The sequence below is a fragment of the Phyllostomus hastatus genome, unplaced genomic scaffold, assembly GCF_019186645.2.
Source record: "Phyllostomus hastatus isolate PE091 unplaced genomic scaffold, TTU_PhHast_1.1 phas_contig_1, whole genome shotgun sequence".
Classification (NCBI taxonomy): Eukaryota; Metazoa; Chordata; class Mammalia; order Chiroptera; family Phyllostomidae; genus Phyllostomus; species Phyllostomus hastatus.
In genome coordinates, this window is record NW_025333498.1 from 13,887,253 (window position 1) to 13,901,204 (window position 13,952).

Here is a 13,952-nt window from a genome sequence, read left to right on the forward strand (position 1 = left end):
TAACACAGGAAGATGCTCATGATATGATAAGGAAAAAGAGTAGTACATACACAATAGCATATTTTGACTTCATGAAAAAAGAAGTACTACACATGTATATGTATCTACCTACCAGCCATCAGTATCTATACACCTATTTGATGAAGGAAATAAGATGCTAAGAATGGTTATCTCTGAATGGAGGGTTTGTAGTTGATTTTAACTTCATTGTTTATGTTTTTCTGTTTTTCAAATGTGTCATGAATACACACTGCTTTTCTTTTTTCTTTTTTTTTAAGATTTTATTTATTTATTTATTTTTGAGAGAGAGAGAGAGAGAGAGAGAGAGAGAGAGAGAGACATCAATGTGCAGTTGCTGGGGGTCATGGCCTGCAACCCAGGCATGTACCCTGACTGGGAATCAAACCTGAGACACTTTGGTTTGCAGCCCGCACTCAATCCACTGAGCTACGCCAGCCAGGGACTGCTTTTCTTTTTAATGTAAAATTAACATTAAGATGTTTAAAGTGGAGATATAGAGGTGATTATGTTTGCATAAAAATTCAAACAATGCAGAGATCTAATAAAACTTTGTTTTTTGTCTCAGCATTTGACATAGCAAAAAATTTCAAACAACTTACATGTTCATCAATTTTTCTGGGAGAGCCTTGAAAAGTAAATTCGCATAAACAGGAATTCTTAGCTTGGTCATCCACGTTGTTCACTTTCTCAGAGGACACTATTATCTTGCATAAAAATCAGTGATGAAGGCTGTTTCAAAAACTTTACCAGGTACACATTTGTGACAGAATTTTCTTTTAAGTATGTTCTCCACATCATCTAACCAAAAGTTTCTCCTGCCCTAAGGTAAAACACTCTCCCCTTCATTTCTGTTTAGAGGATGTGAGGAAGAGATAGGGCATTAGGAATTTAGCTGATGGGAGAATCCTCAGATAGGAGAGTCAGAAGAAAGCATGAGGGTTGAATCTGGTAGAATTTCAGCCTCGCTACTTACTAAGAGGGAAGTTTAGGGCAAGCTGCCTGACAGCTTCAAGGCACAGCTCCTAGTCTGTCAAAATGACTTAGTGACACTCAAATCAGAAAATTGATGCGAGGATTAAATGAGATAATTATTCAAAGCACTTAGCACACCATCAGGCATTGGAAAAGTCTAACAGAAGAGTGAGAAAGGAGATCTCATTACCAGGAGCTCAGCTTGGGAGTTGTGGAGAAAAAGTCTTAAACTTCTCTTTGACTGGTGCTGATTTTTACTACATACTCCTCTTCCAAAATTTGCCCAGTCTGAAATGTGGTCACTTCAAGCTAGCTTTGACTTTGATTAATTAGGAAGTATTTACATAAACTTGTAAGTAAGGTAGGGTGAACCATGAAACACCATTCCCTCTAGACTCTGCAGGATAGAAATTTAATGGCGTGCCCATCTTAGAGATTCACGGTGCATCCTCTCCTGTGCAAGGTGTGACAAGTAGCACTCAGCATTCTCTTTAATTCAGCAATTCCTAAATTTATTCAACAGTATTCAATTTATCAATATCATGCAGAACACATTTGGGGGTAATTTCCTGATGGCTATTATTTGCAAAGAAAATTGCTCATATTTTAAAAAATAAGTCTTAATGCTGTGCCAGAATGTTTGTTTTTTTAAATGAAATTGATAATGGTATTAGCTAGGAGCACAGTAGGCTAATGGAAAAGCAAACTATTATAAATAAGACTTGCATCCTTCATTCAAGTAGCTGCTGAAATCTCACCTCCTTTATTAAGCTTTTCTGGAATAAATAAAATAGCATAAATTCTCAAGACCCCGTTTTGTCTTGATTATTATCTCATGTACTTTTTCAAATATAATTGCAATATAATCAAGGTTGCCTTTTGGCCCAGCTGCTGTTGAAGAAACAGCCCAACAACAAATAAATGGTTTCAGTTGATTCAGATACTAATTTAGTCTCTTGAAGAAAACACTACATTGGAGAGTATATTCTTAATATATAGAAAAAATATTCAAAATACTCAAAAATACTCAAAGCAGAATCTGTAGCTCTTCCCTCTAGTTCTGGAAGCTCCCTTCGTGCTACTTCCTGTCTGGCATGTACAGACCTTCTCTTCACTCTGGGTCTCGAGGCAAAGTTCAAGTGTTCTTGCTCATCCCATTGCAACTTTTTGGAAAAAAAACATAGAACGCAGCTGTTTTTAGGTCACCTTCATAGGCAGATTTCACAAGAAAAGAGCTGTAGCTTCTTGCCAATAAAGATTTCACTCTACTATTAAATGTATGTGTTTAGTCGTATGGTTTATCTTTCACGTTGCTCTCAGGACTGACTTATAAAACTAAGTAAATTAGAGGCAGGGTGACCATGTAACTTACCAGCCGAATCAGGAAGGACACTTGTACAAGTGAAAGGAAATGCATCAACAGGCAGAAGCCTGGCTTCTGAAGCAAAGTGTGATGTATGGTCACACCACTTAGACCACTCTGAAAGTGTTCACAACTTTCCTCGGTAGAAATGTGTAAGGACATGCCTCACAAGTAGTTTGGGGACATGATAATTAGGTTTGACAGTCCTCCTAGAAACCCCAAATCACAGCTAATTGCAGCTCCCAGCAATATCTGAGTGTGTTCAAAATGTAAAATAATTTAGTAAAAGTGTTCCTTATTTATTAAAACCTTGGGTATAAATAAATACATTTCCAATCCAAGGCACTTTTCAAATATCCACCTGTTCATGGCAGGGCACTGGTGATGAGGCAACTTCCAAAGCCTGTCTTTCTCAGCCTGTTTCCACCTTGGGGAGCTGCTGGAGCAGGGAAGTGACTAAAGAATGAGCTACAGGGTGCTCTGTTTGAATTGCACCAAGGGCGCAAGGATGGCTTTCTTTTCATGGCTTCTAATCATGGAAGAAGGAGGATAATTTTTCTAGAAACTGAATGAAAAATGGATGTGAGTGTCACTAGCACCATGTGAAATGACAGGCCAGGGCTCTGACATTGTCACACAAATACCAAAATACAACCAAGCTCAAAACAGACCAGGCGTAGAAAACATTAGCAGTATGTTCTGGGAGAGCAAGGGAAAAAATAGTAAAGGACGTTCTTTATTATGGCTTGAGACTCACTGATAATTTTTAAACTTTAATCTGCCTAGTAAAGCATGCATGTTCCTTTCTTCTCTCTGAGGATACCTCACACTCCTCAAATGACATCCCACTCATCTTTTCTGTGATTCCTGATGGCAGTTGGTTAATATAAATACATAGATATCTACATAAGAAACTGAATCACTGAAAAAGTACCCGAAGAAAATAAAACAAAATTATATAAAGATGAGACAAAGTATGTTGATAAGTGGTTTTGGGTTCCGAGATACCAAACAGAGAAGGTTGATAGCTGATTAGGTGTCTTGGTCTTTCTGACATTTGCTTGAGATAAGGAGGCTTGGCTTTTCCAGTTAAAGTTCAGAGGCCAGTTATGACACCAAGCTCTCCACAGTCCTCTGTGAATTTTTACAGGGTCTCAGTCGGTTCATGGATCCTCATTGAGATTCAAGTCATGTGGTCAGAAGGAACAACATTTTTGTTTTATTCAGGGCTCCCAGAATGACCCTGGGACTTGTATTAGTTGATGTGCATGTAGCAGTTTCCTTATAAATAAATACTTGTGGGCTGACATTCCCTACCCTTTCTATTCCTCTCTCTCTGTCATTTCCAGGCAAGGAAAAGGTTGAACCACAGAGCTTGGTAGTTATTTAGTATCCTATTTTTTAAAAGATTTTATTTGTTTATTTTTTTAGACAGAGGGGAAGGGAGGGAGAGAAACATCAATGTGTGGTTGTCTCTTGCTCGGCCCCTACTGGGGGCTTGGCCTACAACCCAGGCATGTGCCCTGACTAGGAATTGAGCCAGCAGCTAGCTTTTGGTTTGCAGGTTGGCACTCAATCCACACCAGCCAGGGCTAGGATTCTATTTTCAACTTTGATTGCTGTTTCTGCCTTTCACTAGGGCTTTCCCAAACGGATACTGAAACTCACACCAAGATGATATTTTTTGTCTTTCCTGGTCTGATTTTCAGTTCATTGACTATTTACCCAGGTGTTGGATATGGCTGTTGATTTCCTGCAAGGTAGGCATTGCTAATACACGCTTTCCTGCTTGCTTGAATGGAGGCCTTTCCCTCCACAAGCATGTACTTCCTTTAATACATCTTCTCAAATTTATTGGAAAGAAATAGCTTCAGAAACACTAGTCATTTTATGACTAGCAGCACAAATATATAATAATATTGTAAGATAGCTGTTAAATTGCTCTTAATTAACTGATCAATTTAGACCTCAAACAATAAGCTTCAAATTGAACAAAGAGAAATCTAAAGTATTAACTGCTAAGTTACATACATATACTGACAAAATGAACAGTCCACCTTCATTCTATCACACTTGTAATTGGTGGTGTTTCATTCCAACTTCTTGTCATGAAGTATACTTTATTCATTATAGTAATATTTATCCTGGAACTTTGGCCTATTAAGTAAATAACTTGTACAAAAGTGGAATTATTGTTCAGATAGCAGTTACCTATTTACACATATTACTGCTGTCTTTGGAGTCCCACACAGAGCAGACCAGAAGAAACTGTGCCCAGTGATTTCTGTGCTGGGTGGTCAGACTGGGGAGAGGAAAGCTTTATAAAATTCTTAATGAAATTTGTTCAACTACAAAAGTTGTAGCTCTCCCTCCCCACACCCCTTACCTTCACCCACACACAAGTAATTTAATTGTGATTAAGTGTAAAATAAACCCAGGGAAACATCAAGCATCCAGATGTCAAAAGAAAGAGAAAGTAAACCACAGAAGCCACTTCACAGGAATTACGAACTGAAACAAGTCTTATCCTTGTGCAGATGAAGCTTCAAGCTCATCCTAGCAGGCTTTAAAATACTGATGCAGTCTCTGAAATGCAATTTTAAGAGAAGGTTATTTAAAATATAGTAGTCTTCATTTCTTAAGGTTAATTCAGTCACTAAATACTCATTTCATTTTTATCTTGCTGCCCAGTGAATCAAGACTCCCAGTGGACTAGAGCATGGCCTCCCCAAATGTGGCCTCCACACCAGAGTGTGTGTTTGTTTGGTTTTTGTTATCTTCATTAACCTTGGAAATTGATATAGATCCAGAGAAAATTGTTGCTGCTCCCCTATTCTTTCTCAAAGCAAGAAAAGTTGATATAACCTAAAGGCTGGTCCCTTGTTCACTACAACCCACCTCTGCCCCCTAAGCTTCCTGGTTGCAGTGTGTGCACAGGGAGACTGGCACTCTATCCTCTCCTGGTGAAGGACTGTGCCTGAAAGAAAGCCTAATAGCAGATAGAATGTGAAGATACATATTAGACTAGACTATAAAGACACATCTATTCAATAACTATTTCTTGATAAGATTTTGTGTCAGATATTGTGTCCTATTTCAAAGGGACAGTGAAATGAACACAATATTGACTCTGGAATCAAGGAGTTCACTCTGTCTCTAACTTGACATTGCGTCTTACAAACTCCTTGAGCTGACAGCCATGTCTAACTGTCATTCATGGTCGATGGATGAGCATTAGAGTAGTCATGAAATCAATCTTACTTGGTAGAGTAAGTCTGCCAGATATACTAGTAAGGAAAATTTCTGCCCTTTAAGACCAAAACAAATAACTTTATTGCTTTTAGTTCAAGCAGAACTCTACTTGGTCATTGGCACTGCTGCAGTGTGAGCTTGAGCTAGGCTCTGATTTGATTATGGTCATGGATGCTGTAATATATAGCTCCAAAGTACACTTTGGGTTCATACATGATTGTATTACAGTTGATTTTAGTGAGGACAAGAATTTAAAGCAATGGCTTATACTATGAATTTTCTTTTAAAGCAGAGAAAGGAAATGAAGAAAATCTTCATTTAAAGATTTGGCTTTAAAGCCTCCTTGCTTGTTAGCTGGACTGTTTCAACATATAGAATGAGAAACCTTACTGAATTACATGATGTCCCACCTAGAAAGCTTCCTCTTGCCTCTTAGGATTTATACTCTACTCTGGTAGTGATGATTAACCCTTCATAATGTTCTATTTGTTGTCAAGCCAAACCATAAGCCCTCTCTGTATTCATGGATGTCTGTTAAGAATGTCCTGAAATTACTAGGTACAAATTCTGTGCTTTAGTTGCATAGACACAACATAGGGATTTGATCCAGGCTTTTGTATTTATAACATTCCTTGTAGGGTCCTTATTATGTTAGCTAAATATTAATGCTCTAAGCATGTTTTTCATAGCCTTCTCTGTTTCTTCTCCACTGGAGAATATTGCTGGAAATTAAAAAATACTATGGTTTATTATCCATGTCATTGGCATTGCATTTTGATGATGAATTATTTTTGGAAAATAAAAAAAATATGTAAGTAGAAGAATCCCTTCTGGGTCTCGTGTTTCTCTGAATAGCAATTTTATATTTCCTCCCTATTTTTACATATCTTCCATAATCATCTATAAAATACCAAGCCACAGTCTTAAATATTGGAGGTATTTTCTGTTGAGTTCCTAATGAGATTTTAAACCATACTGTATGTGGTATAAAAATGCTCACACAAAAGTAGTTTTAAAAAAAACCCTACTTTTTAATGTGCCTAAGGAATTTCTATTATTTCTTACATTCTTTAATTACGACAACAAGGTACATTGGGATGGATAGCCGGTGCGTTTAACTGTATGACTTTCCTTGTTGGAAAACTCAGGTTAGTGAATTCTTGGATATGTTACAAGTATAAGATGGTCTCAGTTACTATCACAATAACCCACCGATGGTGAGGGATGGCAGTGCTGGGCCAGAGAAACAAGAGTATGGGGATGCAGGCTTCAAAGGCTGCCTAATTGCTGACTTGCTTGTGCCTCCGCATGAACAGCAATCAAAGATAACTTCAAGGGTTTGGAACCAGGTAACTTCAACGTCAGTGGCTCATCTGGCACATACAGGGTGGTTTGGAGGAACAAGCTCTCTTTCTTCAGGAGGAGAGGGGTATTGAGATGACAAACTTTGTTTGGAACACTGAGTTTAAGGTACTACAGCAGTCCCCCTTATCTGTAGTTTCTCCTTGCATAGTTTCAGTTACACACGATTAATCATGGTCTGAAAATATTAAATGGAAAATTTCAGAAATAAACAATTCCTATGTTTTAAATTGTGTACCACTCAGTGTAGCACAATGAAACCTCACCCCATCCCATTCTACCCGGGGATGTGAATCATCCTTTTGTGAGCATCTCCATGCTGTGTAGCTGCCCGCTCCATAGTCACTTAGTAGCATCTTGGGTGTCAGATCGACTCCCCCATTATCGCAGTGTTGGTACTCAGGTAACCTTTATTGTAGCCCAATGCTGTGTCATGATGCCTGCATCACTGCCCTCACTTCACCTTGTCACAGAGGCACTGCATCACCTCACATCACAAGAAGAAGGGTGAAAGCAATACAATAAGATATTTTAGAGAGTAAGACCACATTCACATAACTTTTATTACTGAATATTATTGTAATTATTCTATTTTATTATCAGTTATTGTTGGTAATCTCTTACTGTGCCTAATTTATAAATTACAATTTATTATAGGCGTGCATAAGAGAAAACACAGTATATATAGGGTTGCTACTATGTGTGGTTTCAGGAATCTGCTGGGGGTCTTACAACGTACCCCCAAGGGTAAGGTGGGGCTGCTATAATCTCATTACCACCACACGCCCAAGAAAACACTAAGCTACTTTCTTTCATCATAAATTTTCTTTTTCTGGACTATACAATGAGATATTTTGTATCCATATTAATTAGTCATAATAACTAATAGCTAGTTATAAAAAGTGAAAAATATTTTGTGTTAGCCTATATGTGTTTATGTGAAGGGAGAAAGAGAAAGGAAAACTTGAATGATAGTCTCCAAAATGTTAGTAGGGGTTACTCCTGAGTCATAGAAATATGAGTACTTTTTTGTTGTTGAAATCTATAATGAGAAAAAAATATAAATTGTCTAAGAACGTGGCTCCTGAAATTTGTTCTCTCAGGGTTTTCCCTTCAATGGAATGTCTGATTAAGAGGGTGGAAATTTAAAATTGCCTCTGGACACGAAAGGGTTATTTTCCTAAAGTCTTGAGCTGGGATGTGCCAATTGGAAATAAAGTTATTGGCCCCAGCTGGTGTGGCTCAGTGGATTGAACACCAGCCTGTGAACCAAGAGGTTGCTGGTTCAGTTTCCAGTAGAGCACATGCCTGTGTTTCAGGTCAGGTCTGGGAGCATGCAAGAGTAATCAATTGATGTTTACTGTCTTCCTCCCTTCCCTTCTCTCTAAAAATAAATAAATACAATCCTTTAAAAATAAATAAAGTTAGTGGAAGATATAACTATTAGTTGCATGATTTAAGTGCTCAGCAGAGCTGGAGCCTATAAAAGTCACAGAGTAGGTATTAATGCTTCAAGACTACTTGTTACTCACAAGGCTACTTACTCAGCCTTTCTACCTTTGGGTAAGCTTGGCCTCTTGGGGTTATTTTAGCCAATACTGTCTTCAAGGTAAGAGGTGAGACTAGCAGAAGGGTATTCATTCCATTTCCTCTGGGGTCCCTGCTTTACTACCCACGGGCAGAGGCAGAAACACCTATATTCCCCTCTCCGAAGAAGGGAAAGTGGAAGATGAGTGAACTTGTCCTTTCCCTTTATTTTCCTTCTTGCTCTCCCTCATCTTTTGTAAATGAAATCTCCCCATTGTCTTTAGAATGTTACTTCTTAAAGTGGACATTACAGAGTATGCAATTGGGTCATCTACTGTGCCAATGATCTTTAAGAACAAATTTGGTACTTTATTTCTGTGTATTTTTTGGAGACTATTTTCTTTGAAAGGGGACAACACTGTTAGAAACAGGCATGCTTTAGCCAAGAGCATACACTTTGGTGTGAGCTAACAATATTCATTTATGATCCTGTTTCTTGGAATAGAATCCAGCCTATTGTGATGAACCAATCTGTACCTCCAGAAGCAGGAATTTCTTCTGGAGTCGGGAAAACTTCAAATCCATTTTTTTTTTTACCATTTTTAATAGTCTATTTCTAAAAGATGTGGAAAATGTTTCATTATGTGAAAATAATGTGACTATTTCTATATTTTGATAACTTATTTTCCAAATTACTCTATTTGAAGACTTATTTAGCATTTGAATTACAACTATCTTAAAGCATTACCAGTCCCAGTCCATGGGGCCCGAATCAGTAAAGCTTTGCCTAACAGTTAATGCCTGAGGGCAGAAGGGACTCCAGAGCCAAACCTCAGGATTTGCACAGAGGAAGGATATGTTTTATAATGGTGGGGAAAACCCTTCTCTCACCCATTAATTTGGCTGAGAGCAATGTGACTCATCAGGGGGCTTTGCCTTCAGGAGTGAGGTCCGTAAAGAGGGTGGTCCCAGGCCCCTTACTGAGAATCTCTAGTGTAGACGCCATGTTCTTCAATGATACATAATTGGAGCAGACCAGATCGTGGGGCTTTAATAGCCTTCTCTGTGGTGTGTAAGTTTGCAAAGGCTTGGTACCTACTGTCTTTCTTTAGGACATTGATGGAAAGTCCCAGTGCTCACATTTTATGCTTATTAGTGATACTTTTCATGAGTTTCCAGGGCTAAAGTGACTTTCTCACACTGTTTAATGACTTTGGTTTAACTCCCTTTCTGCGTGGGATGTTGTAAAGATTAATTAGCCAATGTTCATGAAGTGCTTTCAAGCTGAAAAGTGCTGCACAGGGGTGTACAGACTCATTAGCTTCTTAGTCATTAAGGCTTTTTAGCCTTTTGGCATTCAGAAACTAGGTGGTAAAGGCCAATTAGTGTTTCTTTATGGAGGTGGGGGACTTCAGAAAAAGCATACTAGAGTAGTAGATCTTTTTCTAAAGACATCTGTTGCACTGAGACATCTGTTGCACTAATGAAAAAAGATATTAAAATATTTTGATTTTTATTATCTTCTATTTTCCCACTGCTTTAACTTCTTACTCTTTGCTTTCAAAATGTATTTGTTTGCTTATCCTGCACATTGATTTAGAAATTCTATAGATTATATTGTCATATGGATATTCATAATGGAGTTAAATCTGGCCACAGAGTATTGAATGGTTGTGCCAATGAATGACACAGTGTAGATCACTGGCTTTGTAAATAAAGGTCTCATCTCAGTTTGCAATGTGTCATGAAGGTATGATACTGTCTTCATATGCAGTTTTATACACACACACAGGGTCCGGCATAAGTAAGGCTTGCTTGAGTGTGGTTGGTAGGGTGTGTGAACGTCTCACACGAGATGGACAGTGAATTGAACATTTCCCCTGAAATGTGTGGTGTGCTTGAGTATGATATTGTTACATAACAGAATCACATGCTCATGATTTTGTAATAAAAAAGTGGCATTGTGTGTGCTGGACTATATATGTATCTCTCTCTCTCTCTATATATATATATGATTCATTAAGCTTTTGATTAAGACTGGAAAAGTATAAATTGTCCACCAAAGGCATAAAGAGGTCCTCCAGAGACTACAATGGAAACTCTACAAAGAATTAGATTGACAGATGACATTTCAGCAGCATCAACTGCACATTATAAGGGAATAATATCTTCAAATTACTGAGAAAAAATAGCTGTCACCTAAAATTGTATACCCAGCTAAATTATATTTTAAAATTATTTTACAATAAAAAGATTTTTATATTAAACAAAACAAATCCATTTGCCATTGATGCTAAAGAATATTCTAAAAGATGGTTTTTAAAAAGTAAGAAAACTATCCCAGAAAAAGGAAAAAGATAATGTAATGAATGAAGAGAAAAAAATTGTTAAGTACATGGGTAAATATCAGTAAGCATTGACTAATAATAATAGTGGCCAATTTGTAGTAATAATACAAGACAGAAAGAAAAAGGTAACATGTATACCAGAAGAACAGTGTTGAGAGTTAAAGTTTTCCAAGGTCCTTATCTTATTTACAAGGAGGCTAAAGATGTTAAATTTAGATTTTGTTAAGTGTGTACATAACTTTTCTACCTTAATTACTAAAATAAAAAATATAATATAGTAGAGGGAAGCATCAATGAAATGAAAAAATAAATCAATAGGAACTGGCTCAGGTAAAAAAGGAGAAATTTAACATGGATTGTGCTAATTGTTCCTGGGGTGCTTACCTTACAATTATAAATACTAAGTAACTTTGTTGTGTTTATATATATAGGACAGATGAAAACAAATCACAATCTTAATGATATGTGAACAGGTGTTCTAGCTTAAGATAAAATCTTCAGTAACATTATCATACAGATTACACAAGGCATGTGTTGGAGGAGAGGAACTTCAAATGTAGGGAACCCAAATCTTTTATAATGGATGATAAGCCTACCTAAACTCTTCTCCAGCTGGTGATATTACCTTACTTATACTACATAGTAATTCTGCTCTTGCCCTGCAAAAAGACATTATCTTTTTTCCAAGGCTGTTCACTCTACAAACACCCTTGAAAGATAGAGCCAATACCTTTGTTTTTAAGATGTGCAGAAATGTGATAGACCCATGAAGATTTATCTTTGAACAATTTTGGATAAGCTCACAAAGCTTCAGCTTTCTTGTCTGAAAAATGGAATAAATAGTATAATATACATAGTTGTAATGATCAAATGATATAGTACACATAAAATGCTTAACATCATATCCAAGAACTTTATCAATTAGTATTATAAATTATTATCTTGAATAAGATATGAGCATGCTTACTGAATTATTTTTCTCTATCAAATAGAATATTCCAGTTTGCTGATGTTTCTAATTGTAGAATCACCAAATATTAGAACCAAAAGGACCAGAAAGATTATCCAGTAAAACCAGGAATTTTACAGCTAAGGAAATAAGTGTAGACACTGTAAGTGGCTTGTTGACTTTCTCACAGAACAGCCAAATAAAGGACAATGGTCATCTGATTTAAAATTCACATTCTTTTGAATGCTTGCAGCTCAATAAATAATGATATTACATTGAATTAAATTGATATGAACTGAAGCAAGACTGATGTATTAGAAAGCATTTCACATGTTTATTTGATCATTCTCTTCTTCCTATGTGCTTGACCTATAAAAACCACCTCAAATTTAGCTCCTGAAAGCAAATAAACACAGAAAGGAAGGAAGGGTGGAAAGTTAATTTAAATAATCTCCTCTTTACCTCCACCTCCATCACAGTTGATGTTTCCACTGCAGAGGAAAAACACAGAAAACCGTGAGGAACGTGTTATCTGTGTGTAGGGGATGTTGAAAACAGTCCTATTCTGGCTCAGGCAATAGAGTTCTGCAGAATATCTGCAGTTTTATGCCAACAGCTTTATAATGGCTTATTGACAAACTTTCTAAGACATGAGGGGGAGTAGTAAGGAAGGAAAACAGGGGCTCACAGAAATAACATCTAGTTCTAGAAGGCAACATGTTGTAGAAACGATCATCAGTTGTAGAATTAGGTAAACCTCAGTTCCTGTGTGAGTCTGAGCACGTTACTGAGTTTCCTGACCTGTTAAAAATGTATGTAATGTTCCTCCACAAGTAGTTGATGTGAAATTCAACTGAAGAAATGAAGTGAAGGTATCTGGCATATGCAAGTTCTCATTAAATATTCATTTACTTTGAATAAAATTTAGTGAAGTAATTTATCCTGAAAAAGACCTGTAAAAATGAAACCATTGATTTTATACGTCTATTTAATAGCAGTCCCACTGTTTTTTCTCTCTTCTTTAAGATTGAGGCCACAGTATTAGCTTCTACAACATTCTGAAATACTTTCAGGGACCCCAGGTCAGAGTTAAGTATGTCCAGGTAGTCAAAGCAAGACTTTAGTAGGAAAAAATGATAAGGAATGTGAATTTCCCTTCATCTTTTTTCCACTTCGAGACCTCTGCAAATCACTTTTCACTCCAGGTAATTCTCTTCTGGGTGACCCAGGAGTGCCTCCTGCCTGCCTGCCCCTGGGCAGGTGTGCTCCTGCTGCTCCCATCCCTCCCCCAACTGTGAGTACTGCACTGCCGTCTTTTGGGTATAGTAGAAACTGCTGTTTTGCAACTGCTGTTTCTCTTTGCCAGGCATCATACTTCATAGTGTGCTGTGTGTGTGTGTGTGTGTGTGTGTGTGTGTGTGTGAGAGAGAGAGAGAGAGAGAGAGAGAGAGAGAGAGAGAGAGTATGTCTTTATCCCTCTGCTTTAGAGAGGTCCCAACAATATGTCACTTGTCGCAATGACACATTTTATGAAGATTTAGGGAAATAAAGCTTTATGTTTTTACCTGTGGCATTCACTCTTCCTCTGGAATTAGAGATTGTGGAATTGAATATGATGGAGAGTTCCAGGCAGTACTGGAAATCCCTAGACATACAGCCTGTGATGAGAAATTATCTGTTAGAATCAGGCCCATCATACCTGTTTCTTCCCATAGGAGGAGTGCTGTCTTAAAGAATCCCCAGCCATTTTTCAAAAAGACTTTTGTAGGACCATATCACTGATTTGCATCCATGTCTACTTATGTCAGCAGAGTGGTGGACACAATTTGAGCTCTTTTGCATGGAGCTCCTAGGTTCTCTAGCCCCTAAGATCATACGGGGCCTATCCTAACAGGCATACTAAAATCTGTAGCTGACAGTGGTAGACCAAGCTGAGATCCCTGCTACAGGTACATACATATAAAGAAACTGATTTATATCCTGTCTACCTCAAAATTTGAGTGCAGACATTTGCCTTTAATTCTAGGTATATCAGAGTTTATTCATTTATTCATTTTTCATTGTTCAAAGAAGACATACAAAGATGATTTGGACCCAGCTCCTGTATCTTAGCCACCATAATCTGTTGCTTCACTTTCTGTCTTCATAGATGTGACTG

General features: G+C 37.4%; 1 protein-coding gene across 2 annotated transcripts in view; it reads left to right on the top strand.

The window, feature by feature from the left end:
• PDE11A (phosphodiesterase 11A) overlaps positions 1-13,952 on the top strand; it is a 322,202-nt gene that overhangs the window by 86,590 nt on the left and 221,660 nt on the right. The window lies entirely within an intron of this gene.